General features: G+C 37.0%; 1 protein-coding gene and 1 pseudogene across 1 annotated transcript in view; both read right to left on the bottom strand.

Moving 5' to 3' along the window:
- The window catches only part of LOC129505323 (suppression of tumorigenicity 18 protein-like), a 115,441-nt gene that overhangs the window by 74,789 nt on the left and 14,062 nt on the right, over nucleotides 1-26,590 (bottom strand). The gene's annotated exons all lie outside the window — the stretch shown is intronic.
- Nucleotides 6,591-6,717, bottom strand: LOC129505421 (U4 spliceosomal RNA; annotated as a pseudogene).

Raw genomic sequence — 26,590 nt, 5'->3', positions numbered from 1 at the left:
AAAGGTGCAGGGCGTCAGACTGGATAAAAAAGCAGGACCCATCTATTTGCTGTCTACAAGAGACTCATTTTAGACAGAAGGACACCTACCACCTGAAAATAAAAGGTTGGAGAACCATTTACCATTCAAATGGTCCTCAAAAGAAAGCAGGGGTAGCCATCCATATATCAGATAAACTAAAATTTACCCCGAAGACTGTAGTGAGAGATGAAGAGGGACACTATATCATACTTAAAGGGTCTATCCAACAAGAGGACTTAACTATCCTCAATATATATGCCCTGAATGTGGGAGCTGCAAATATATCAATCATTTAATAACCAAAGTGAAGAAATACTTAGATAATAATACACTTATACTTGGTGACTTCAATCTAGCTCTTTCTATACTCGCTAGGTCTTCTAAGCACATCTCCAAAGAAATGAGAGCTTTAAATGTTACACTGGACCAGATGGATTTCACAGACATCTACAGAACTTTACATCCAACCTCAACTGAATACACATTCTTCTCAAGTGCACATGGAACTTTCTCCAGAATAGACCACATACTCGGTCACAAGTTGGGTCTGAACTGATACCAAAAGATTGGGATCGTCCCCTGCATATTCTCAGACCATAATGCCTTGAAATTAGAACTAAATCACAACAAGAAGTTTGGAAGGACCTCAAACACGTGGAGGTTAAGGACCATCCTGCTAAAAGATGAAAGGGTCAACCAGGAAATTAAGGAAGAATTAAAAGATTCATGGAAATTAATGAGAATGAAGATACAACCGTTCAAAATTTTTGGGATGCAGCAAAAGCAGTCCTGAGGGGGAAATACATCGCAATACAAGCATCCATTCAAGAACTGGAAAGAACTCAATACAAAAGCTAACCTTACACCTAAAGGAGCTAGAGAAAAAACAGCAAATAGATCCTACACCCAGTGGAAGAAGAGAGTTAATAAAGATTTGAGTAGAACTCAACGAAATCGAGATCAGAAGAACTGTGGAACAGATCAACAAAACCAGGAGTTGGTTCTTTGAAAGAATTAGTAAGATAGATAAATCATTAGCCAGCCTTATTAAAAATCAGAGAGAGAAGACTCAAATTAATAAAATCATGAATGAGAAAGGAGAGATCACTACTAACACCAAGGAAATACAAACGATTTTAAAAACATGTTATGAACAGCTATATGCCAATAAATTAGGCAGTCTAGAAGAAATGGACACATTCCTGGAGAGCCACAAACTACCAAAACTGGAACAGGAAGAAATAGAAAACCTGAACAGGCCAATAACCAGGGAGGAAATTGAAGCAGTCATCAAAAACCTCCCAAGACACAAGAGTCCAGGGCCAGATGGCTTCCCAGGGGAATTCTATCAAACGTTTAAAGAAGAAACAATACCTATTCTCCTAAAGCTGTTTGGAAAGATGGAAAGAGATGGAGTACTTCCAAATTCGTTCTATGAGGCCAGCATCACCTTAATTCCAAAACCAGACAAAGACCCCACCAAAAAGGAGAATTATACACCAATATCCCTGATGAACATGGATGCAAAAATTCTCAGCAAGATACTAGACAATAGGATCCAACAATACATTAAGAAGATTTTTTCACCATGACCAAGTAGGATATATCCCTGGGACACAAGACTGGTTCGACACTCGTAGAACAATCAATGTGATTCATCATATCAGCAAGAGAAAAACCAAGAACCATATGATTCTCTCATTAGATACAGAGAAAGCATTTGACAAAATACAGCATCCATTGCTGATCAAAACTCTTCAGAGTGTAGGGATAGAGGGAACTTTCCTCGACATCTTAAAAGCCATCTACGAAAAGCCCACAGCAAATATCATTCTCAATGGGGAAGCACTGGGAGCCTTTCCCCTAAGATCAGGAATAAGACAGGGATGTCCACTCTCACCACTGCTATTCAACATAGCACTGGAAGTCCTAGCCTCAGCAATCAGACAACAAAAAGACATCAAAGGCATTCAAACTGGCAAAGAAGGGGATCCCTGGGTGGCGCAGCGGTTTGGCACCTGCCTTTGGCCCAGGGCGCGATCCTGGAGACCCGGGATCAAGTCCCACATCGGGCTCCCGGTGCGTAGAGCCTGCTTCTCCCTCTGCCTATGTCTCTGCCTCTCTCTCTCTCTCTGTGACTCTCATAAATAAATAAAAATTAAAAAATTAAAAAAAAACTGGCAAAGAAGAAGTCAAACTCTCCCTCTTCACCGATGACATAATACTCTACATAGAAAACCCAAAAGCCTCCACCCCAAGATCACTAGAACTCATACAGCAATTTGGCAGTGTGGCAGGATACAAAATCAATGCCCAGAAGTCAGTGGCATTTCTATACACTAACAATGAGACTGAAGAAAGAGAAATCAAGGAGTCAATCCCATTTACAATTGTACCCAAAAGCATAAGATACCTAGGAATAAACCTAACGAAAGAGGTAAAGGATCTATACCCTAAAAACTATAGAACACTTCTGAAAGAAATTGAGGAAGACACAAAGAGATGGAAAAATATTCCATGCTCATGGATTGGCAGAATTAATATTGTGAAAATGTCAATGTTACCCAGGGCAATTTACACGTTTAATGCAATCCCTATCAAAATACCATGGACTTTCTTCAGAGAGTTGGAACAAATTATTTTAAGATTTGTGTGAAATCAGAAAAGACCCCGAATAGGCAGGGGAATTTTAAAAAAGAAAACCATATCTGGGGGCATCACAATGCCAGATTTCAGGTTGTACTACAAAGCTGTGGTCATCAAGACAGTGTGGTACTGGCACAAAAACAGACACAGAGATCAATGGAACAGAATAGAGAACCCAGAAGTGGACCCTGAACTTTATGGTCAACTAATATTCGATAAAGGAGGAAAGACTATCCACTGGAAGAAAGACAGTCTCTTCAATAAATGGTGCTGGGAAAATTGGACATCCACATGCAGAAGAATGAAACTAGGCCACTCTCTTTCACCAGACACAAAGATAAACTCAAAATGGATGAAAGATCTAAATGTGAGACAAGATTCCATCCAAATCCTAGAGGAGAACACAGGCAACACCCTTTTTGAACTTGGCCACAGTAACTTCTTGCAAGATACATCCACGAAGGCAAAAGAAACAAAAACAAAAATGAACTATTGGGACTTCATCAAGATAAGAAGCTTCTGCACAGCAAAGGATACAGGCAACAAAACTACAAGAAAACCTACAGAATGGGAGAAGATAGTTGCAAATGACCTATCAGATAAAGGGCTAGTTTCCAAGATCTATAAAGAACTTCTTAAACTCAACACCAAAGAAACAAACAATCCAATCATGAAATGGGCAAAAGACATGAACAGAAATCTCACAGAGGAAGACATAGACATGGCCAACATGCACATGAGAAAATGCTCTGCATCACTTGCCATCAGGGAAATACAAATCAAAACCACAATGAGATACCACCTCACACCAGTGAGAATGGGGAAAATTAACAAGGCAGGAAACCACAAATGTTGGAGAGGATGCGGAGAAAAGGGAACCCTCTTACACTGTTGGTGGGAATGTGAACTGGTGCAGCCACTCTGGAAAACTGTGTGGAGGTTCCTCAAAGAATTAAAAATAGACCTGCCCTACGACCCAGCAATTGCACTGTTGGGGATTTGCCCCAAAGATACAGATGCAATGAAACGCCGGGACACCTGCACCCCGATTTTTCTTGCAGCCATGTCCACAATAGCCAAACTGTGGAAGGAGCCTCGGTGTCCATCGAAAGATGAATGGATAAAGAAGATGTGGTCTATGTATACAATGGAATATTACTCAGCCATTAGAAACGACAAATACCCACGATTTGCTTCAACGTGGATGGAACTGGAGGGTATTATGCTGAGTGAAATAAGTCAATCGGAGAAGGACAAACAGTGTATATTCTCATTCATTTGGGGAATATAAATAATAGTGAAAGTGAATATAAGGGAAGGGAGAAGAAATGGGTAGGAAATATCAGAAAGGGAGACAGAACATAAAGACTCCTGACTCTGGGAAACGAACTAGGGGTGGTGGAAGGGAGGAGGGCTGGGGGTGGGGGTGAATGGGTGACAGGCACTGAGGGGGGCACTTGATGGGATGAGCACTGGGTGTTCTTCTGTATGTTGGCAAATTGAACACCAATAAAAAATAAATTTATTAAAAAAATAAATAAAATAAATAAATAAACATTAAAAAAAAAAGAATGTTCCTGGTAATTAATAGCAGACCACCGCAAACTCAAAAAATAGTTCTAACACAGCAGCTAGCTGGAATATTTGCTTCAGCAGATTAGCACAGACTCAAATATGTATTTTTCAGTCACTGACATGGCAAATATGTTCTATCCCATCTCTATCACAGAGCAGAACCAAGACCAGCCCAGCATTCCAATGATAAGGAAAAGTGGAGATCTAAAGTCTTGCTAAAGACTACACATTCTGCTGCCCTTGATCACAATGCAGCCTGAATAATCTATACATTCCACAAAATATCACATTGGTAAATTATGTTGATGACACCATACTAACAAGAATAAGTAATCAGAAGCAGCAAGTACTTTGGAAGTTTTGGCAAGACGTCTGTGTTCTAGAGGATGTAAGATAAACCAACAAAAATTCAGTGGCACACCGTATTAGTGAAGTTTTTTGGAGATCAGTGGACTGGAGCATTCTGGATATTACCATTTATAATAAAGGACAAATTATTGCATCTCACACTTTCCACCACTGTAATGGAGGCACAATGCCAGATTAGCCTCTTTAGATTTTTAGGGCAGCATATTCCACACTTGGGAATAGTATCTGGACCCATGCATTGAGTGACAAGAGGGGTGGAAAGCTTTGAAAGGGCTGCAGAGCTGACCCAAGCTACACTGAGGATAGTCTTGCTGGTTGGATATAAAACCCAACAGAGCCTATGGGATGTTTAGAGGTACCCGTGACAAAAGAAAAACATATTAATGGAGTTTATGGCAAGATAATGGAAGAATCATGGACTTCTGGAGCAAAGTCATGACACTGCAGCAAAGAATATTAAATTACTTGAAAAACAGCTCTAGCAGAGATCAAATCTCTGACCTTCAGACCAGAGCTGGCCATCATGAACTGGTTTCTGTTAATCTACCAAGTCATGATGTCAAGTAGGCCTGGAAGTAATCCATCATAAAATGAAAGGTCCAATATTAGGCTGAAGCAAGTCTACAGGAAACAAACAAGATGAATGAGTAGAACTCCATGACATCCACCACTATGGTGGCAGTACCTCACCCCCAGCTGCCACAGATGAACCTGAATAGCAAATACAAAGAAAGAAAAAGAACTAACTTGATTTATAAGTGAGTTAGCAAAGCATCTGAGTGCAATTTGAGAATAGGCTTCAGGCCACCACTTAAGAGTGGCTCTCAAAGGGATAGAGTAAAGTCTCCCCAGTGGGCAGAGCTACCGGGCAGGGCAGCAATGTAACTGGTCCTCCATTTTGCATGAAGAGAGAAATTGCCAAGGTAAGAAAATATATGCACCCACAGGCAAAGAGAATAGTTTAGGTAGTCAGGTGGGGACAGAAAGGAATGGTTTAGCTGGAAGATCAGCGACAAGAAGGTCTGAGGAAGAGGTATGTGGGTGGACTTATGAAAGTCAGGGTGAAATGTGAAGGCCTTTGTCTTGCATGATCACACCCACCACAGAGCACTTACCAAAGCATTAAACCATCATCCAGATAAAATGGCCTGATCAGAAGTTAGCCAGCCTCTGTCTCCAGCTATCATATGCTGTTGCAATGGAGTCATTAATGGAATAGACTCAAGGGTAGGGAATGAGGCATTGAACAGACCCAAAATATGGATTCCCACTAAGACTGATTTAGCTACACTCACAGTCCAGTCTGTCATCAAAGGAAATAAATGGCATACACACAATATGACACCATCCTTTGAGATGACCAACCAACCACTAGGCTCCTTTTATTCTGGAAGGGGTAGAAATTCAACTTGACTGGAATTAACACATCTTATGGATATGGATTTGCTTTTCTTGCCTTTAGAGCCTCAGATAGTACCACACTATCTGAGGGCTTACAGAACATCTGTTCTACCAACAAGAAATTGTCGTACATCTCATTGGACCAAGAGATCTTGTTAGGAAGATGACTATGGGAACAAAATAATTGGATACACTGTCATTATCACTTCCACACATTGCAGAAATTTCTGGCCTGATGAAGTGATACAATGGCTTCTTAAAGGCATGGTTGAGATGCTACCTTTGGAGGTAATACCCTGCCAAGATGAAACCATACGGCATTTGTTTTTCTCTTGCTTCTGACTTATTTCACTTAGCATAACACCCTCCAGGTCCATCCATATTGTTATAAATACAAGATTTCATCTTTTTTATGGATGAGTAGCATTCCATCGAGTGTGTGCATGCGTGTGTGCATGACATCATCTTTATCCATTCATTCATTGCTAGATAACTTTGTTTCCATATCTTGGCTACTGTGAATAGTGTTGCAAAGAACAGAGAGGTGCATATATCTTTTTGAATTAGTGTTTTTATTTTCTTAAAATAGGTAACCAGAAGTGGAATTGTTGGATCATATGGTAATTCTATTTTTAGTTTTTCAATTAGCAATAATCGCACCTCGGATAAACCTCATTGGCTACGATACTGCCACTGCACAAAGCTTATTTTTAGTTTTTTGAGGAATCTCATTTCTGTTTCCTGTAGGGGGTCCACCAATTTACATTCCCACAAACAGTGCACAAGTCTTTTTCCGCACCTCCTCATCAACACTTGTTATTTCTTTGTTGTTGTTGTTGTTGTTATTTCTTATCTTTTTTATAATAGCCATCCTGACAGGTGTGAGATGATATCTCATTGTGGTTTTGGTTTTATTTCCCTGATGATTAATGATGTTGAGCATCCTTTAATGTTTCTTGGCCAACTATATATTTTTGGAAATATGTCTATTCAGATCTCTGCCCATTTTTAAATTGGATTGATGTGTTTTGTTGTTGTTCCTGTGATTGAGTGGCATGAATTCTCTATATCTTTTGGATATTAATCCCTTAGCGGACACACGATTGGCAAATATCTTCTCTCACTGAATAGGTTTCCTTTATGCTGTGATGATTTCCTTCACTGCACAGAAGTTTTTTAGTTTGATGTAGTGCTATTTGTTTATTTTGCTTTTGTTGACATTGCCTTTGGAGTCAGATCCAAAAATATTGCCAAAAGCAATGCCAAGGAGCTAACTGCCTATGTTTTCTTCTAGGAATTTTGTGGGTTTGGGTCCTATATTCAAGGCTTTAAACCATTTTTTAGTTAATGTGTATGGTACAAGATAGTGATAGTTTCATTTTTTGGCATGTGGCTGTCCAGTTTATTCAACACCATGTATTGAAGAGACAGTCCTTTCTCCATCGTATATTATTAAGCAATTATTATTGTTTCCTTTGTCATTAATTAACTCACCATGTATGTACAGGTTTATTTTTGGCCTCTCCATTCTGTTTCACAGATGAATGTTTCTGTTTTTATGCCAATATCATAATGTTTTGATTACTATCGCCTTGTAATATAGTTTGAAATCAGGTTGTGTGATGCCTTCAGCATTCTTCTTCTTCAAGACTGCTTTGACTCTTCAGGATGTTTTGTGGTTTCATACAGATTTTAGGGTTTTTTTCTATTTCTGTGAAAAATGTCATTGGAATTTTGAGAGGGATTGCATTGAATCTGTAAAGTGCTTCAGGCCATGTGGATTTTTTAACAATATTAATTCTTGCAATCCATGAGCATGGGATATCTTTCCATTTACTTGTGTCTTCTTCAATTTACTTCATCAATGTCTTGTAGTTTTAAAGTACAGGTGTTTTCATCTCCTTGATTAAATTCAGCCATAGATATTTTGAAAATGCAATTGTAAGTAAGAATGTTTTTTAAAAATTTCTCTTTCTGATAATTTGTCGTTAGTGTATAAAAACACAACGGATTTTTATATATTGATTTAATATTCTGCAACTTTCCTGAATTTTTTAGTTCTAAGTTTTTTTGGTGAAGGTTTTAGAAAGGTTTTCTATGTATAGTATTATGTGATCTGAAAATAGTGATAGTTTAACATCATCCTACCAATTTGGATGGTTTTAGTTTATTTTTCTTGTTTGATTGCTGTGGCTAAGATTTCCAGTACTATGTTGAATAAAAGTGGTGAAAGTGGGCACCTTGCCCTACTCCTGATCTTAGAGGACAAGCTCTCAGTTTTTCACCATTGAGTATGGTGTTATTTGTGTACTTGTCATATATGGCCTTTATTACATTGAAATACGTTCCTTCTATACCTGCTTTGTTGAGCATTTTTAGTATAAATGTATGTGTTTTCTCAAATGCTTTTCTGCATTGATTGAGATGATCATAAGATTTTTTTTATCCTTCATTTTGTTAATGTAGGATATCACATTGATTTATATATGGGTGGAGAACCATCCTTGAGTCCCTGAAATATATCCCACTTGATCACACTGTACAATCTTTTTTATGTATTGATGAATTCAGTTTGCTAATATATTTGTTGAGGATTTTTGCATCTGTGTTCATCAGGGATTTTACACTATAATTTTCTTTTTTTGTGTGTTTTGTTCTTGTCCACTTCTTTGTAACCAGGCAATTCTGACTTTGTAAAATGAGTTTGGAAATACGCCCTACTCTTCAATGTTTTGGATAGTTTGGGAAGGATAACTATTGCATCTTCTTTGAATATTTGGTAAAATTCACCAGTGAAGCCACCTGGTACTGGACTTTTGTTTGTTGGGAGGTTTTTTAGTACCACTTCAATATCCTTAATAATTGGTCTATTCAGATTTCCTATTTTTTCATGATTCAGTCTCAGAAGATTTTGTGTTTCTAAGAATTTATTGATTTCTTCTAGTTTGTCATTTGTTGGCATATAATTGCTCACAGTAGTCTCTTACGATCCTTTGTATTTCTTTGGTATCAGTTGTAACTTTCCATTTTTCATTTCTGATATTAATTTGAGCCCTCTCTTTTTTTCTTAGTGAGTCTCACTAAGAGTTTATCAGTCTTGTTTCTCTTTTCAAAGAACCAGCTCTTGGGTTCACTGATCTTTTCTATTCCACTTATTTCTGCTCTGATCTTTATTATTTCCTTCCATCTTTTCATTAACTTTGAACTTCATTTGTTTCTTTTTTTTTCCAGTTCACTTAGTGTAAAGTAAAATTGTTTATTTGAGATTTTAGGTGTAAAGTTGGATTCTTTGAGATTTTTCTTATTTCCTGAGGTAGGCCTGAAGTGCAATGAATTTCCATCTTAAAACTGCTTTTGTTCTTCCCAAAGGTTTTGGTATGTTGTATTTTCATTTTCATTGTCTCAGGTTTTTATTGTTAATTTCTCCTTTGATTTCTTCATTGACCCCATTGGTTGTCCAGTAGCATGTTGTTTAATCTTCACGTATTTGTGATTTTTTCCCAGTTTGTTTTCTGTGATTGATTTCCAGTTTCACACCATTGTGGTATGAAAAGATGCTTGATGTGATTTCAATCTTCTTAAATTTATTTGGACTTGTTTTGTGGCCTAACATATAATCGATCCTGGAGAATGTTCCATATGCCTTTGAGAAGAATGTGTCTTCTGCTGCTTTTGGATGGAATGTTCTGTTTAGTCCATCTGGTCTAATGTGTCAATGCTTCCTTCCTGGTCTTCTGTCTGGATGATTTATCTGTTGATGTACATAGGTGTTAGCATCCTCTAATACTGCTGTATAACCATTGATTTCTCCTTTGATGTCTGTTAATATCTGCTTTGCATAATTTGGTGCTCCTATGTATGACATATAAATATTTGTAGATGTTATATTTTCTTGCTGCATTGACCCTTTTGTCATTATGTAATGCCCAACTTATTTTTTACTACAGTCTTTAAGTCTATTTTGTTTGAAATAAGTATAGCTACCCCAGCTTTTCATTTGTTTTTTTCCATCTGCATAAAACATCTTTCTCTATTACTTCACTTTCAGCCTGCGTGTTTCCTTACATCTGAGTCTCTTGGAGAAAGCATAAAGATCGATCTTGTTCTTTTAATACATTCATCCATTCTATATCTTTTGATTGAACTATTTAGCCCATTGTATTTAAAGTAATTATGGATAGATATGTACCTATTGCCATTTTGTTCACTGTTTTTTTGGCTGTTTTGTATTCTTGTCTGTTCCATTTTTCCTTTCTTTCTTTCTTCCATTGTGGTTTGATGCCTTTCTTTAGTGTTACTTTTAGATTGCTATCCCATTGTTTTTTTGTGTATCTACTATAGATTTTTGCTTTGTGGTTACCATGAGGCTTACATATATGAACATATATAGACTAGTCTATTTTAAGTTGATAGCAAGTTGAATTTGAACTAAACTGCATTTTTATTCCCTACTCCCACATTTTATGTTTTTGATGTCACATTTCATATATTTTTATTTTGTCTATTTCTTTTTTAAGATTTATTTATTCATTTTAGACAGAGAGGTAGGGGGAGAGGGATCGTGGAGGAGTTGGGGCAGAAGGAGAGGGAGAGAATCTGAGACAGACTCCTACCTGAGCTCAAAGCCCAATGCGGAATTTGACTGCACAACCCATGAGATCATGACCTGAGCTGAAATCACAAGTCAGATGCTCAACTGACTGAGCCACCCAGGTGCCTCTATTTTGTCTATTTCTTAACCAAGTTTTATACTTATAATTATTTTTTTGCCACTCTTGTCTTTTAACCTTCATGCTAGCTTTGTGATTACTGATTTCACTATATATTTACCTTTACCAATGAGCTTTTATTTCCATATGTTTTCTTGTTATGATTAGCATTATTTTTTTCAGCTTAACATTTCTTGTATGGCAAGTTTAGTGGTGATGAACTACTTTAGTTTTCACTTGTCTGGAAAACACTTTATCTTTCTATTAATTTTGAATGATAACCTTACCAGGTATAATATCCTTGGCTAGAAGTTTTTGCTTTCAGCATTTTTAATATATCATGGGATGCCTCTCTGAGCTGCAAAATTTCTGCTGAAAAATCTGCTCATAGTTTTAAGGAGTTTTCCTTATACACAACAAATTGTTTTTCTCTTGCTGTTTTTAAGATTCTGTCACTATCACTAACCTTTGACATTTTAATTATGATGTATCTTGGGGTGGATCTCTGGCTTCATTTTATATGAAATCCTCTGTACTTCCTGGATCCGGCTGTTTCCTTTCCCAGGTTAGGGATGTTTTTGGCTATTATTTCTTCAAATAAGTTTTCTGTCCCTTTCTCTCTCTTCTCCTTTTGAGACCTGTATAATGTGAAGGTTGTTCCAGTTGATGTTGTCCTATAGGTCCCTTAAGTTATTTTCACTTTTTAAAATTCTTTTTTTTCTTTTTGCTGCTCTGTTTGGGTGAGTTCCACTGCCCTGTCTTCCAGGTCACTGATCTTTTTTTCTACTTTATTTAATTTGCTGTTGAACCCCTCAAGTATATTTTTCAGTTCAGTTATCATATTCTTCACTCTGGGGCTTCCGTTTGGTACTTTCTTATAGCTTCTATCTCTTTATTGAAGTTCTGTGTTCATCTATTCTTCTCGTAGATTGGTGAGCACCTTAATGAACATTCCCTTGAACTCTTTATCCAGTAAATTACTTATCTCTCATTAATTTTTTTCTGATATTTTATCTTGTTCTTTCATTTGGAATATATTCTTCTCTTTCCTCATTTTGCTTGACTCTGTGTTTATTTCTATTTTCAGGCAAACAGCTGTCTCTCTCAGGCTACAAGAAGTGGTCACAGGAAGACTGGGGGAATGTCTCAGTCTGCTCTCTGTGTAATGACCTGACAGTGGTAGCCTGCCAAGAACTGTCTCTATGATGTTTCAGTCCCTTGGCACCCATAAACACAATCCCTCATAACCACAGAGCCAGGAATTCAAGGGGTGTCCTCTGTGAAGATTGTCTGCAACCACTGGGCCAGGACACACCATTAACTGGGTTTTGGGCCACAGGGGAGGAGTAGGCCAGAGTAAGCCTGTCCACTGGCAATATGCACTTTTATGATTATTATATAATGCTATGCCCTTGATAGTTTGAATAAATGGGTACAAGAACTAAGAGGTAGTCTTAGGAATGGTTTGGTTTACTATGACTTCCAGTGACCACCTTGGAGGACCTATACATATACCTCACCACAAACCTAGGTTCTGTGGTTCTAATGATCCCTGATCCCCAAAAAGAATGCTTCCACCAGGGAACATAGTAAAAGTCCTATTAAACTTTAAGCCTTGAATGCTTCTCAGTCACTTGGACTTCTTTTGCTGGGATAGTCAGCAAGCAAAGAAGAGTCACCATTCTGGGAGGAGTGACTGACTTTGATCATTGGAGTAGTGAGGCTGCTGCTACATTTTGGTGACAGAGAAGAATACGTTTAGCACCCAAGTGATCCACTGCGGTGTCTCCTGCTTTTTCCTGGCTCTAACCTGGCAAGAAATCAACATATGCAGCACTTAGAAAATCTAAATGTTATGGTGACTAGGAGCTCAGATCCCTTCACGAGAAAGGTCTGAGTTATACCACCAAGTAAGCCATCTAGATCAGCAGAGATACGTGGCAAAGATAAACAGAATTAATAGAAGAGTAGGTAGAAAATAAACTTAATATACAAAGCAAGTGGATTTGAACTGTGAAATGTAGACTATAGTGGATACCATAGTATGCCATTACTCTCTCTCCACTTCAGGACTAAGGTATTCATTTCCTCCACTTAGTGAGAGTGCTGGAATTTAATGGATCTTAGCTAAATCCATTTTTGGGAATTGCCCTTAGTCAGAGAACTATCTAACCCCAAATCACATCCCCATAGGGGCAGCCCACATTCACCTTTGCCTTAAGGCAGGACAAACTCTGAAGAGCAATCTCAGAGCTTTCAGTAGAAGTAACCAAGGCTTCTGTTGCAACTGCATTGCAATTCAACTTCTCCAGGTGCCCAGTCCTGCTGCCCTTTCTTCTAAACAAGTGTTGCTCTCATAAGCATGCCCTCCACCAAAGAAAGCCCCACATTGTGTTGCATATTTCTGTCTCAGTCTGTTTCTCAGGGAATCTAATGTTGGGTAAAGGATTGATGAGATTAGTCCTGAGGACTGAAGGCAGGTACTGGTGACTAGGCTGGAAGTACTGGTAGGTGTGAAACTCACTCCTGACTTATAGAACTGATATAGTCCCTCTTGCGTGTTTGTTTTGAATGCCTTGAGAATTTCTGGCCTTGGCTGCAGTTCACTCCATTTGAAGCAAGAAGATAAAGATACATCTCATTATCACTCAGTCAGAAAACCAAGAAACACTGATACTTTTTACTTGAAAGACTGATGGTTAAAAAAAAAAGTTTATCTGACAACACAGTGTATTGTTTTGATATATGCTTTTCACAATCAATTGGGGTATCCATTCATGATAGGTCTTTATCATTATATATTTAATTTTAAAATCTTAAAAAATAGACATATTTCAGTGGCTTTTCCAAGGGGCTTGTTATTAGCTCAATACAATAAAAAATACAAAAGTATGAAACATGATGTCTGTTAAGAACTCATTATCTAACTAGGGAGAGAAAGTAAACACATGAGACCACAATAACTGACAAGAGAGAATATACAATTACATTTGAAATGAGTGCCACAGCAAAATGTGAGAGAGTAAGTCAGAGAAGAGGTACACAGAATGAATGCTCTTGTCCCTGTGTTTTAACAGATAAGCTTCATTTTAGTGATCTAAAATACTACCTACTGAATGAAATCTAAGTACCTCATTAAAAAAAAAGAAAAAATATAATCTTGATATTATGTACTAGAAAATTGGGCTTTCAATATTTTTCCACTATATTTTTCACAAAATTAACAGATTATCCTAAATGCCTAAATCATTGCTGGTAAGAATTTAGGCAAATATGTAGTAATGTTTACCCCAGACACAATGTCACATTTGATATAATGTATTTTCTCTGAAAAAAAAATTTTTTTTGAGGAGTTATCACTTCCTTTCCCGAAACCCTGTACACCAACACTCTGAGGTTTGGATACCCAGACAATCTACTTGACCACATTTTTAGGAAATCAGGAGATAGGACCCTGTGGGAAAGTTAAAGTCCTATGTTCATTTGAAATGGGTCTCATTATTCCTGAGAGCGCCGAAAGGCTACTGTGAATGGCAAAATTACTTTTATACAGGGACAATATAGATATTGCTCATTCATTAAAGACAGTGCCTGAAATTCATGAGCCAGCTCTCTCAGCTATGTCTTGGAAACTTGTGACTGTGCTCATGTTTACAGAGCTATGTAAAGCTAGAGTGTGCTCTAGAGTAAACCTATCATTTAAGCTTCCCCTATTACTCATGTCATAAAGTCAGCATTGAAGTTGTTGCTATTTATCGATGGTTAGTTTGCTGTCATGGAACACTGATTCCACTGGCAAGGTTATTTGATAATATCAGGTTTATAAGAGGGAGGAATTTTTTTTCCTATAAGGCCACAGCTAATAAATGCTTTTTTCTCCTCATTTAATTGAGATTAAGTTTTATGAATGATAAACTAATTGTGTAACATCCACAACAGTTTTTTCATAAAATAGTCAAGCCATTAAAGCCACCTTACAATAATAATAATAATAATAATAATAATAATAAATAATAATAATAATAATAATAACTTGCTCTGAATTGTGAGGTAATAGGTAAGTGGCACTAAGAATAGACCCTACAAACTTCCTGCTGCCCTTTTGTGCTGGTGAACAAACACCCTCCTTTGGGATGTCATCTCAGCAACATTGTCAGAGTGTATTGCTTCTGTGTCACCATAGCATTTGGCATTTACTATTATTATAAAACTTAACCCTCTGAATTGTAATTGTCTCATCCAGTAACCTGAAAACATTGGCAAGAGAACAGAGACTGTTTCTTGTTTATTTTTATATCTCTTGTATATAATATAAGGCCTGTGTCTTAGTAACATGCTTAGTAAATGTTCATTGAAGTTCAATTCCACCCAGACATAAGCATATAAAAATGACGTCAGTACAAACATGAAACTAGAAAATTGCCTTTCTCCAGGAGATGCATCAAAAAGCTACTCACTGAAAGTACAGAAGATGCATTGGCCCACCTCTCTGGAGCAAAAGTTCACTGATCCATGTGAGCTTTTGCTTATAATTCCCTTCATCACTGAAGATGTGCTTTTGCAACACAGTTGAAAATCGGACAGGAGGTAAATTAACAGTAGCAGGTAAGCCAAGAAATCTTAGTTGGTCCCCATAAAGACTGACCAAATGAACATGATGTGATGAAGCAATCAGTTCCAAACTCTACAAGAATGCAGAAGAATTATACAGTTTTAAAATAACTCAATCCTCACATGAGCAAAATATTTTAAAGAAAGAACTCTTCAATCATTCATTAAAACACAAAATAATACACTAAAATTTGGAATATGGTCTAATTAAAATATAAAGTCCCTCCAATTTGTAGCCAAAAGCAAATGGTGTATCTCAGCTAAGTAATATGTGTACCACCAAACTTCTTTTAATTGCCTATAGATTGAGTAAACAAGTTAATATATAGCAACAGCTTAGCCATGCAATACATGAATAGTTCATTGGTCTTTTCAGAAACATAATATGATGGGTCATGGGGATTTCCCCAAAAGAAGTTGATATAATAGGATACAGTTAGAAAATTAAAGACAGCAAGAGATGGTCATTATGTGGATTTTAGGATCAGGATATCAAAAGAATAAAAAAAATAATTTAAATACAGAAAGAGATTTGTTATTTTCTGAGAAATTTAACTCCATTAAAGCAAGACTGTTATTTCAATTTATTAATACTTCAAAATACCTTCTTTTAAGTACATAAAATAAAAATATGTGGTTTTATATTTTGTCAAATATCAGAATAAAACAAAGTATTAAGAAAAATGAAATATAGGGAATCTTATATAATCCTAAAGAAATAGCAAAATGAAATTCACAATTCATAAATGTTTACCTTATAAAATAGTATTATATTTGAGGGGAAGATATTTAAAATAGCCCTACTTGTAAATTAAAAAAAATTAAGTTTTAAAAAGATTTATTTATTTATTTTAGTGTGTGTGAGAGATCATATGGGTGAGCAAGAGCGAGAGGCAAAGGAAGAAGGAGAGAGAGAGAGAATCTCAAGCAGACCCTCCTACCTGGGGCTAGATTTCATGACACTGAAAGCATGACTTGAGCCAAAACCAAGAGTCACACTTAAGCAACTGAGCCACCCAAGCACCTCCCCCTCAAAAAAACTCCAGAAGAAGATTATTATGGCATCATCTTAGTTGATAGTCTATAGATTTTATCAGTTAAAAAAAAAACAACAAAAAAAGATTTTATCAGTTAAAAAAATTACACGTGGTTGAATAATAGTAGTATCTTGACAATACCTCCCCCTCAAAAAAACTCCAGAAGAGGATTATTATGGCATCATCTTAGTTGATAGTCTATAGATTTTATCAGTTAAAAAAAAAAACAACAAAAAAAGATTTTATCAGTTAAAAAAATTACACGTGGTTGAATAATAGTAGTATCTTGACAATTTAAATTAAATGTGCTTGTAGAATTGAGTTCAAAGTGACTTTTTACTTTAACTAATGAGTCAACAAACTGAATTCTTTTCTTTAAAGTTTGTATTCCTAGACAAAAATAAAATAAAAAGTTAAATAAAGAGAGCTGTGAAATCCCATGATAGTGGGGATAAAAATATTGTGTTTTTGTACATTATATTAGTATACTATAACATCCCATACATTCATTTTTGGGTATACTCATAAATATATATATTTAAAAGAAAATAAAGTGTACCCTCCTTTAAGTTCCCTAGTATAGTATTTCATAAAATCTTATATAGCAATTATGTTACTAGCAGAAATTTTGTTACCGGAAAATGCTCGCTAAAGTGGTTAAATTTAAAAAACAAAAGACATAGTTGAGGCTGAAATGGGGGTTGGGAGATGCCCTTGCTCCCTCTATTCCTCCTCCTTCCCTAGGCTTGGTCAATAGGACCATTGGACTGCCAGGTAACCCCTGCTTTCTGGGGAGGAATGAGCCATGCTAGCTTAGCTCTTCCCTGGGGAAAATGAGTTTAAGCCCAAACTTCAAACTCAAAAGAAAAAGAAATCTTAAATACAAGTATCTTCCTGTTATTTTCAAATCACCCCCATGAATTCTGTTGAAAAGCTTCAATCATCTTCCCATTTAATCAATATTTCATTTTATTTTGTTTGGCAAATGTCTTGTGAGGACTGACATACTCTATGTCTTCTCCTTGACTTTAAATCTTTTTTCTACTTTATTTAAACATGTTTATACTTTATATATGTGTGTGTAGCGTGGTGCCTGCGGCCTACTAGAGGTTATGGAGTATTTGTTTTGATCACGTAGCCACTGAGCAAGCGCTTTCTGCAGCTGGAAGATAAACAGAACCCTTCCATGCACACTTCTCAAGAAAAAAAAAACAGTTTGTCATAAAATTTAAGGTTCGAAGTAAATTGCAGTTATTTAATAATCAGAGTGAGAACTTTAAGCTTTAATGGAAGGTGCTGAATAGAATGTAGAACCTCCCTCCATGCAGGCACTGGCAAAATTCCACTTTGGCTCTCATTTTTTAATGGAACATCAGAATGGAGTAAGTGACAGTGATTGCAAAATACACATCAAAAAATGTCAGCTTTAAAATTACTTTTGAACAAAATTAACAAAGGTGATTAATATTTAACTCATGGCCATGTGAATAAATTCAAGGTCGTGTGAATTAGCCAGACAACTCAGAGGGAAGCAAAAGTTTATTATGGACGATTTTATCAAGAATTATTTCTATAAGCACCATGTCCAAACCTATCAAATATCAAATTCCTACATGTTTGTGATGTAGGCACATCCTTAGTAATGAAAATTATCTCCTTTATTAACAAAGTAAAAATCATTACCTAATGATGGGGTTTGGAGCTTTTTGTTTCTAGGGGTCAGTCATTCCCAGAAACACACCAACCAGGGCCATATAAGTAAAATCAAGTTAATTTAGTAGAGCTCTAAATGAAGATTTGGAAACACAAAGTCTAATTAGTACTGTAATGAATAAAGGATAGATGTCCTTCTGTTCTCTAGTATGAACATTCTATTTTCTTTTTCCCAAGAGGTACATATGTGAACTCTCACTAAGGAGCAGGCTCTGAATTGTTGTTGAGAATGGAGCTTTATATAGGTTTAAAAATTTGATGTAAGAATTAAATATTTTTATGAAAAATGGATCAGTACAACCATATGTTATATATTGGAAACTAATTTAGTAGCTTCTTTTCTTTGAAATATAATTAATTTACTACTCCTGGATGAAATTTATATATGAATAGTTCCTTCAGGTATTATTTATATTTGTATGATTTTGTAGTAAGAAGGAGAGTCATGTTATTTTTGTTATCTGGAACAGAGTTTACCAATGTTGACCTTTTCATTATTCACTAATTTTTTTCTAGCAATTCCCATTGTGGTTTCTACTATAGATTTTTTTCAATATTCAAAAGAATGTGTTTCTTAATTTCAAGTAGGATAGATCTAGCATGGATATTTATAAGAGATTTGCAGAAGGACAGACACTATGAAAAGAAGGAAAGTTGAGAGAGAGGGAAAGAGAGGATGAGCTATAAGAGATCACAAGGAAAAAAGTGGAAGTCAGGGAGGCTGGAAAAAAGGGAAAGAGACTAAGCATGGGGTGGGGGTGGGCACAGTTAGATTGACAAAGATGAGCAGAAATGAAGACACTGAGCACAACCTAACGTGGAAAGACTAGGAGACAGACACACCAATAGGAGGGGAAAATATACCCACTGAGAGGAAACAAAACACAACAGTCATGGATACCAACACAAACACAGAGATTCATCAAATAATATGGGTCATATTGTAGTTTTTGATTTTTAAAATTACTATGACAAAATACTTTTTAAGAGCATGTGGCTGTTTTATGGCTACTATCATAAATGCCAGTTTTATTTCTTTACCTGAATGCAGATATTTGGTCCATAGATCTAGGTTCCTTTCTCAGTTCCCTGAACTAAAATACTAGAAACCTACAGATATGCACAAGGTCTTTGCTATGAAACAGAATTGCCTGATACTTGGAATGCTCCCATTTGTCCTTCTCTACTTCATCAGAACGTATCATGAATCATCGCACAGAACTTGCTGCCACGCTGGAATAACATTTAAAAGTAAGAACAAGGGTTAAAATAGTGAAGTGCTGAGATAGTAGGAATCATTTACTTGAATGTATTGTTACAATCATGTGTATATAAATGTATGTGTAACGTCTCTCTCCATGTGTATGTGTAAGTATATATGTGTACACACACAAATATGCAAAATGTTTTATCAGCCAACTATCCTAGTGAATCAGAAGTAACTTGCTTTGAAAGGCTGTCCCTGATTTAGAAACGCTCCACTACAAATGAAGCCTACCAGTACTACACATCATTTCCTGTAGCCCAACCCCTTCTACATGCACTGTGCCTTCCTTGCTATCCACCACCAGAGCTTCTGAGGAGCCACTTCCTGGCCACCTCTGTCCCCAGGCCACACCAATGCAGAAAGGCTAGGTCTCAGCTTGGCTTTACTGTCTCCCATCCTAGCAGGCTGTCCAACCTCCTGGGCCACTCACAGGATGCCCTTACCTTTTCATTCACCAGTGGAGGTAGGAGTCAGTGACTATTTTGCCAGTGCCTTCATTCAAATTTAATATTCTAATGTGTAAATTTTTTTTAAAAAAATTCATATTCTCATTCAGAATATTATAAAACTGTGCTGCCCTGACAATACCAAAGTAACTGGGAACCCAGTTCTGAGCCAGGGTTCCACTCATTTCATGTGGACAGTAGTGCTTCAGGGCATGGGAGGGCTCAGGATACTCATTTCACCATTGGATCCACATATTAGTTGGGTGGGCTTCTGGGAACTGTGTTATAAATCATTTATAAGGATGATTCCATGATTAATAAGTATCATGAGGTTAAAAACCTGTTTGCAGGCTTGGTCTACAGTGTTGTCAAGATATCATCCTGCCTTTGTTTTAGATATAGAAATAAACTGAATGTCAAAGCTTTTTATAAAATAAAAATAAATATATATAAAGATATATAATAAAAATAAAATATATATAAAGACATTTGGATCTAATAGTACAAGTTTTCTTCTAATACATGATTTTTTATTGCTTTTATATAATAAAATAAAAATATATATAAAGACATTTGGATCTAATAGTACAAGTTTTCTTCTAATACATGATTTTTTATTGCTTTTAAAAATATGGGGCAATCTTGTTCAGGATGGGCAAGTGGAAATGGGTTTAAAGTAGTGGAAGGAATTGGCCTTCATATACATTCAAGGGACAAGCTCTGTTTTTATCTGTCCCTTTTCCATTGACCCACTCACAAGCCACTCAAACCCACAGCAGGTCAAGAACTATTCTGATGGAAGAGTTTGCCAAAATAAAATAATATATATAAAATATATATATAAATATATATAAATAAATATATATATAAAATAAAAAATATATATAAAGACATTTGGATCTAATAGTACAAGTTTTCTTCTAATACATGATTAGATATATATATATATAAAAATAAAATATAATATATATATTTTATATATATTATAAAATATATATAAAATAAAAAATATATATAAAGACATTTGGATCTAATAGTACAAGTTTTCTTCTAATACATGATTTTTTATTGCTTTTAAAAATATGGGGCAATCTTGTTCAGGATGGGCAAGTGGAAATGGGTTTAAAGTAGTGGAAGGAATTGGCCTTCATATACATTCAAGGGACAAGCTCTGTTTTTATGTGTCCCTTTTCCATTGACCCACTCACAAGCCACTCAAACCCACAGCAGGTCAAGAACTATGCTGATGGAAGAGTTTGCCATTCAATCTCATTTTACCCATCTTTACAGAGTGCCTGCTTTTTGCCCATAGGAATTGCCTGGGCAGATACATTCTTATCCTTCCAACTCAAGGCAAACCCTCACCACTATTACCTGCTCATTCCTTGTGCTCTCTTACATAAATCTATTTTATAGGAATCATCACACCGTGTTTTCATGACCTTTAGGCTATTTCAAAAGTTGTAAGTTCTTGTCTTATTCCAGTGCCTTCTGTAGCACTCAGAACGCATTTATGCCAAGTTTTTCATTTTTTCCTTATATGCATCAGGCACTATTCTAGATTTGAGGATATCATCAATGAAATGAAAGATAACAATTCCTGCTGTCAGAAAACAACAATGCCATGAAAAGAGACAGATTAAAAACAAAGTAACAAGTAGTTGTACCACGTTTTAAAAGGTAGTCTATCTTTTATTTCCACTAAAAATAAAACAGGGAAGAAGAATAGAGAAAGCTGAGAAATGAGGGCTTAGTATTCGAAAGGCTGAGGTCAGGGAAGGCCTTGCTGACAAGGAGGCATTTGAGTAAAGACTTGAAGTAAGAAAGGGAGGGAGACATGCAACTATGCAAGGAACAGCATTCTAGGCACAGGGAACAGCATGTAAAGGCCTGAAGCATCAGCAGTCTTATCTAGGGAGGCGCATGGGCATACAAGGGGCAATGGAGAGGTCAAAGAGACCAGGTCAGATTAAGAATTTTGTCTTTCTTTTGAGAAAAGGGAAACCTATCAGGACGTTTTGAGAAGAGGGGTGACATGGTCTAGCTTCACATTAACAAGACCATTCTGGCTGCCTTGTGGAGTGAACTGCAGGTTGCTAAAGGGACAGATGTAAGGAAACCAGTGAGGAGATTGCTTTAATAACTCAAGTGAACAATGATGGGTTGGAAGCCTAGCAATAGCAGTGGGCATGGTGAGAAATGGTCAGGTTGTGGATTTATCTTGAAATTCAAGCCATAAGGATGTCAGAGAGATTGCATACTGGGTATTAGGGGAAAAGTTAAGGAGGCTCCAGGACTTTTGTGCTTCCCCAATTACTAATATGGGCAAGGCTGTGGATGTGTCCTGGTTATAGAAGTTGTGCTTTCAATTTTGGATTATTACTTTTGAGATATACTTGAGGGATCCTTTTGGAGATGCTGACTACACAGCTGGAGATACAAGTTTGAAGTTTAGGGAAGAAAGATTTATTTTCCTGTAGATGTACTAAAAGCCTAAATGAGATCATCAAAGGATCACCAACAAAAAGAGTCAAGGACACACTTGGAGGGATCCCGTGTTTAGCGTTTGGGATATTGAGGAGGAACTAGCAATGAGAACTAAGAATATACGAAGAGGTAGGAGGAAATCAGGAAGTGAACTGCAGGTTGCTAGGAAGCCAAGATTTTAAAAAAATGATCACGGAAAAATGAACCCGCCAGTCCTTACTTCAAGGAACCTAGAGCTTAGTGACTCTGCAGGACAGGTTGCAGGATTTGTGTTAACTTCCACTTACAAAGACAGAGGGTCCCCAGAAAATTGGAGCAATCACCACAAATACCGTGGGGAGTCTGGAGTCTAAATTCTCCCCATTCTCATAGGAGTGATGTGGAAGAATGGAGTTTCTTCTGTGACTCCCACACAGGAAAGAAGGTGGAGAGTGTGCCCTCAGAGACATATTGCAATCATTTCTCTACATAGGTTCACTTCCCTGACCCTGATTTTGAAAGGAGTCCCTAGAACAGACCCCCTACCCCACCTTTGAGAACAATCTCTATGTATGCCTCCCCTGAAGACGAGACTGTGCTCTGGGCCCCAGGCTGAGAACCAAGATTAGGATCTTTAAAGAAAACCCACATTTAAAAGCCATTCTTTATTGACACTGTTCTGTACCTGTCTGCCCCAGCCTTGGATTTCTTCTAAGCGTCCACATGTCCAGCAGTGGCTTTACTTTCTGACCTTGTGGCATGAGGCTACTCCTGTCCAGAGACTCGCTTGACTGATCCCTTCATACAAACATAAAAATATGATTTTTCTATTCCAGTTCTGGTTTCTCTTCCTGACTGAAAATGACCAAGTGAAACCAAAGGAGGAGTTAACAGAATAAAGAGCACCTCATTTTTATGTTTGACATTTTGATAAAACATATTTCTTGTAGGAGTTTTGCTGCCTAAAAGGTCTTGACTTTAAGGGGACAGAACTAGGGAAAGAGTCTAAAAATTTGGAAACAAAGAAGTGTGGGCACTATATGAAAATAGTTAAAGAGAATCAACATTAAATAGAAATTCCTTTACAATGAGTTACTAACTACATTATTTATTCTAAAAACAAACATTGGTAGACAATGTAAAATAAAGTATTTTTTGAGTAACATCATGTACTAGGGACAAAATGGTGAATAAAATGGATTCTTTGTCCTTAAAAAGCTCATTTAAAAAAGTGTATCAAAAAGACAGAATTGTATGTGACTAATTAAAATTTTTTAGTTTTTAGCTTTTTTTTTTTTTATTTTCCCCAAACTCTAAACTTGAAAGCAGGGGATCTGTTTTCTTTTGAATGGGTGGACAGATGGATGAATGAATAATAAAATAGCTATGATTCAACATAATAAGTGCTTTAACACAGACAAGAAAAGAAGTACTTTGAGTACACAATGGAAAAAAGTATTAGTCAGCCTGGGAGGTCACAGGGACAGTTATTGGAGGAGATGACATTAGTCATTCGCTTTAAAGAGTAAGTATGAATCCCATGTGGGAAAAGATGAAGGAAAGAGTTTTGCCAGGAGTAGACTATCATGGAGTTGAAATGGTTGAAATGGAAAGGACATTTTATAAAAAGAAGAATAAGCAATAGCTTTAGGAATGGATTTCCTATAGGAAATAGTATGGTGGGAAGATTAAGAAAACAAAATGTGAAGACAAAGGTGATTAGAAAAAAAAATGCTTTAAAAAAGGGTGCACGGGCCGCCGCGCACCCCAGCTCGGTGCAGCAGGCCCCGCGGTCGGAAAGGGGCCGCCCCCTCGCCGGTCATGCAACGCACGTTCGTGGGGAACCTGGTGCTAAACCGTTTGTAGACGACCTGCTTCTGGGTTGGGGTTTCGTACGTAGCAGAGCAGCTCCTTCGCTGCGATCTATTGAAAGTCAGCCCTCGAAACAAGGGTTTGTAAAAGAAAAAAAATAAAAAGAATATAAAATAAGTAAGTAAATAAATAAATAAATAAATAAATAAATAAAAGGGGCGTAGGGGGAATCTGGATGGCTCAGTCAGTTAAGCATCCAACACTTGATTTCAGCTCAGGTCATAATCTCAGGTTCCTGAGATGGAGCCCGGAGTGGGCCTCCGTACTCACCAGGGAGTCTGCTTAAGGATCTCTCTCTTCTCCCCACCAGCCCACTCTCTCTCTCTCTTCTCTCTAAGATAAATAGGTAAATCTTTTTAAAAAGAGGGGGGAAATGCTTTCTCCTTCAAAAGGAGAAAATAAACAAGGAGAAGGATTGTGCAAGGAAAGCAAGATCAGGTGCAAAGGTAGTCAAGGAGAGGTTCAATGGTAACTATGAACTCAGAAGATAGGTGTGAATAAAGCAAGATGTTAAATGTTAGATGTTATTTTGGGATGGGGATGGAGGGCAGTTAGATGACTTCAGGGGCCAGGATTGAAAGTGCTAAGTTTCTTTAGCCAAGAAGGCAGCAAAACTTGACATTTAAACACCTCTCCACAGTCACACACCGGCCACTGACAGAACCTCCAGAACCCGGGACTACCGTTAACCCAGTGTTCTTTCTACCACTTGAATCTTTCAAATCCTAAGTAAGGGTCTGCATTAGTATCATGAGAAATCACCCACTGTGAAGAATGAAAACTCAAGCACATCATGTTTTGGTTGTGAGAGCTGACCTGTCAACACTGTAGGACATACTTATTTCAGTTCACACTTTACGCAGAAAAAATATCGTAAGATGTTGAAAACACCATTTTTGCAGGCATACCATGCAATTGAAATGGGACTTCATATAGGCATATCGTTTACCTAAAAGGTAACAACCAAGAGATGAAGTGTTCTGTCTGAAGGTTAAAGTCAACGTCCTTCTTCAAGAAGGATTGAGTCGAAACAAGCAATAGTGTTAAATAATTCTGTTGCATTAGAGGTGCTCAAGAGCATATTAGCAGGAGAAACTGCTGACCAGAGGGAACAAATATGCTGTGAAGGGCCTGAGCAAGTTAGAAGGAACCTCAGCATATTAGTTACCAATATGTCAAAGTGACAAGGCAATCATCTGACCGATGGAAGTTGATAGAGATTCTGGATTTTGCTTCAGACACAATCATTAAATACTTTGAGAACACACTCTACATGTGTCATCTGCGGAGGCATATAAAATGATCTTTAAAAGGCATCCTTACATGGGACTCCTGGGTGTCTCAGCAGTTGAGCACCTGGCTTCTGCCCAGGGCGTGATCCCAGGGTCCCAGGACCAAGTCCCACATCGGGCTCCCCACAGGGAGCCTGCCTCTCCCTTTACCTGTGTCTCTGCCTCTCTGTGTCTCTCATGAATGAATGAATGAATAAATAAATAAATAAATAAATAAATAAATAAATAAATAAATAGCATCCTTACATATTTTCTCTATCTAATGATATGTGAAAAATATTTAAGGCAGATCTGGTTGATTTCAAACACTTCATAGAGGTCAAACTAAGAGTCACAAGAGACCAAGGCTTCTCCTTTTGCTATACTACTGTTAAAATTGTTCAGTATTCTGCTTCTTTTAATCAAACAGAAATTCAAACAAGCAGTTAATAGCAGCTCTAGGTTCTGGAGGTCTGTCAGTGGTTAACGGTGACCTAGGGGAGGTGTTCAAATGTCAAGTCCTGCTGCCTTCTGGGCTAAGGAATCTTCTGTGCAGCAAAAAAATCATTAACATTAACCCAAGAATTCACAAACTAAGAAAATCCCAAAGAAATCCAAACCTTTGACTTTCCTGCCAATTCACACCATTGAAAATTAGCAGCAGAGAGAAGAGCTTCTCCAAGTAAGTAGTAAAGTCTAAGCTAGCACTTCTCAAACTTTAGTATATCTGTTAGTAGTTTTGTGATGTATTAAAAGGCAGAAGTAGTAGTCTGGGATGGGTGCTAAGCATACTGACATTCTGAGTAGCCAAGGTTCAGGTCACATTTGATCCTCAGGTTGGAGGTGATGTCTCCCTCTACATGCCAGTAGTACTTCTCTCACTTACCCACATTATCACATAACTCCCTGGGCTTGTTACACTAATGCCATTAATTTTCTGTCTACTGAGAAATTTTACTCTGGATATTTACTTAGAAGCTCCATAGTATTTTTCTGAAATGCAGACGTTATAGTTTAAAGTAGGACATAAACAATTAAGTTGGGCAATGCTCCATCCCATGTAATCATAATTTTATATATAATATATACTATATAGACAGATATATATATGGTGTGTACAAACTGGCAAATACACAGCCATTCAGTCTCTAAGTTCAACGTGCTGTGAAGGGACAGGACCCCAATG

This window comes from Nyctereutes procyonoides, unplaced genomic scaffold (assembly GCF_905146905.1).
Source record: "Nyctereutes procyonoides isolate TBG_1078 unplaced genomic scaffold, NYPRO_anot_genome, whole genome shotgun sequence".
Classification (NCBI taxonomy): Eukaryota; Metazoa; Chordata; class Mammalia; order Carnivora; family Canidae; genus Nyctereutes; species Nyctereutes procyonoides.
This window is presented reverse-complemented; position numbering and strand designations above follow the sequence as displayed.